Source organism: Vitis riparia, chromosome 15 (genome assembly GCF_004353265.1).
Source record: "Vitis riparia cultivar Riparia Gloire de Montpellier isolate 1030 chromosome 15, EGFV_Vit.rip_1.0, whole genome shotgun sequence".
NCBI classification, from domain to species: domain Eukaryota; kingdom Viridiplantae; phylum Streptophyta; class Magnoliopsida; order Vitales; family Vitaceae; genus Vitis; species Vitis riparia.
The window spans coordinates 21,267,859-21,270,930 of NC_048445.1; the positions used below are offsets into that span (position 1 = coordinate 21,267,859).

At 32.1% G+C, this 3,072-nt stretch overlaps 2 long non-coding RNA genes across 2 annotated transcripts; both read left to right on the top strand.

The window, feature by feature from the left end:
* The first annotated feature begins 937 nt into the window (after positions 1–937).
* Positions 938–1,366, top strand: LOC117932654. Its single transcript, XR_004654198.1, has 3 exons — positions 938–966; positions 1,061–1,198; positions 1,285–1,366. It is a non-coding gene; the product is annotated as an uncharacterized LOC117932654 (long non-coding RNA).
* Positions 1,367–1,820: 454 nt separating this feature from the next.
* On the top strand, positions 1,821–2,303 carry LOC117932818. The gene is made up of 3 exons (XR_004654232.1): positions 1,821–1,915; positions 2,038–2,178; positions 2,264–2,303. It is a non-coding gene; the product is annotated as an uncharacterized LOC117932818 (long non-coding RNA).
* The last annotated feature ends 769 nt before the right edge of the window (positions 2,304–3,072 follow it).

Sequence of the window (3,072 nt, forward strand, 5' to 3'; positions counted from 1 at the left end):
CTTGTAATTAATTTACATCATAGTGAATTACGATTTTGTTTTAATATAATTTATGAATTAACTATATATCTATGTCAAATATACTCGTAGTTATTCTACCACGAGCATATATCATTTGAAGAGAAATTTCTACCGCTATATACTCGACCTTTCCTCGGATTACTGCTTGGGGAGATGATGAAGTATTGGACAGGAAACGAAGATTGAAAAAACTTGGTGGATATGCAAATGAGAATGTAAGTTATAGTTTTGAAAGTCGTTTACTATTTATTTAAGTTTTTAGTGATTTAAAATCTGATATGTATTATATTTTGATGAATATATTGTAGCTCAAAATATGGGTGATAGAAAATGAGATAAGGGATTGCGTTGATGGAAATGCAACGACAATGGCGAGTGAGAATGAGGACGATGAGAAATTTGTAATCAATCTAAACAAAGATGTTATTAAACGAGTAAGTGTTTACAATATTCATCGTGACTATCTATATTAGCATTGATCCTTTGTATTATGATGTTATTAATCACGTTCGTATATATCACTAGGTTGATGGTGGGAACTTAATGGAGATGGATAAAACCTTTCAACAATTAAAGACACAACTAATTGATATGGCTTATGGTGCAAGTAGTAGTAGTTGTGATCAAATTTTGGCTAAATTTGAGGAGAATTATACTACAGTGAAAGGTCTCTTCCTTAGATCAAGCGGAAAACCTTTGAGAATGCACGAGGAAGGACCGAAGAATGACATTCTCTCATGCGAGAGAAGTTTGGAAGATACGAACAATATGAATGTTAATGAACATTATCTTCACACTTTGTCAAATGAGAAGTTATGCACCGAGGACTTGAATGAAAAGAATGAAGATGCATGTGCTACATCAATTGAAGTGCATATCATTCCAGACGAAAATCAAAATATTTTACCACTTCTAATCAAAAGGAGTAGAAGAGATTATGGAAAAGTATGTATCATATAAAAGAAAAAATTATTTTCTTTACAACTACTTAACCATTACATAGTAAATAGATGTATATTAATGGCATTTTCCATATTAGGAACCATTACGAGCACTATGTGGTTATCCTAATCATGTCATGAAAACACGTACATCAAGGGAGAGGAAACCAAGTAAATTCAAGGTCTCCCTGTTTGTACACAATTTAAGGAAGATGGTAAAACGTGAAGCATCAGAGGTATAATAGAAATAGTTTAATATCATTGTTCTTATTTTTTATACTTAACATATATAGTTAATAATTATGTCTTGTTTTTGATTTAGTCAATCCCCATGTCCATTCGTGAAGACGTGGTGGATACTCAATCATTCAATGTGCTTCAATCTCTTGTCGCTGATTATGTTTTCAATAGAGCATTGTCAAAAAGGTTTGTCGTGTCTAGAACATTCACAACATTTGTTGTTACAATTTTAGCCTTCATATGCTTCCAATTTATTCAAGTTTGTTTGAACATATTATTATTTTAGTGAGCTTCTTGTTGACTTTGGTCATGAACATGGAGTTCGTGGAGATTTTGAGTGCTTACGTCCTAGACAAAATTTGATGGATGTTGTAAGTACCTACTCCATTTATATCAAATGCGTGCTATATTAGTTAAATAAATTTATTGAAGTTATTGTTCAACAACAGGTAATAAATCTAGAAGCCTCAAAGCTAAATTATTTTGAAAGACAATTCATAGGCATACGAAGTATAAGATGCTATCTTCCCACGACATTTTCAGTAAGCTCATATTTCTCTTGTTGTTTACTTACATATTAAGTACAATATACTAATGTTCGTATTATGTTTTCTTATTAGCAAATGATTTTGTACGGGAGTCCTCAACCTTTTTTCGATAGAAAAACATCCATCGTGAGTAAGTACATTAGCGAATTGGATGATTGCGAGAAGGTTAGTAATTATTTGTAATGTTTAATTGCATATATGAAATTTAGAGTAGATATCGTTTTCACCTATAATATACTATATTTTTTGTGGCCCAACTCATATATATTGTTTTCCTACCTTTACAGCTATTTATTCCAATGCATGACGATTGCCCTGGTCATTGGTATCTGTGCGTCATTGACTTCAAAGACTTTGATATCCAAATTTTGGATTCATTACGATCGAAGAGTCGGGACGAGTTCCGGTTTAAGAGTGTGAAAAAAGTGGTATGCTTTCTCCTTTTTGTTTTCCTTTTTATTTGGTTTTTTTTTTTCTCTTCTATATTTATTAACCACTTTCAAAATAAATTAGGTTGAATTTTGTCAGACGTTCTTCAAACTGTATGACATAGGAAAAGATGTCTTCCAATTCTCCATTGATTGGGCTCCTTCCATTCCGACCCAAGATAATGGGTTAGTATGAATACATAACTCACATTAATATTCTTTTTTCTGATGTATAATTAGACAACTATTCAATAAGTTGTTTTGCTTTTCTTTTCTCTTTCTTAGGTGGGACTGTGGAGTGCATGTCATTAGACATATGCAGAGATTCAAAAATGGTGATTCGATGACGATATCCGACTTTTGTAATTCTGCTAAAATACGTCGAGAAATAGCATGTGATTTAGTTTTACATGAGGGAAATAGAGAAAAACAAACCATTATGGCTATTGTTTGTACAAAGACGTCGACACGAGCAATGAAAAAATTATTATTATGATATTTGTTATTTTTCTAATATTTATCATTTCCATCTCCACATATGGTCATGTTTATTGGGAAGTTGTGAGATTCGATGATCATACATTATTAATGATTAAGTCCATTTTATTTGAATATCCAAATACTCTTCTTTCGATATGGTAGGCAAAATGAAATTGTAATATATTGGTATCATTCATGTTCGACATGTGTGCTTTTGTACACTCTTTAACCTAATCAGATTTGTAAATATTCATTTATCTATGCTAACAATATATAGTTAGTACATTAATAGACCGGTTGACGAATGACGTTCAGCCCGTAAGAACCAGTCCAACGATTTAGCTAAGTCCACTTTTCATAGGCATACGCATTATGCCTACCGGTTGAGAACATTCCTCATATGGATAATGACCC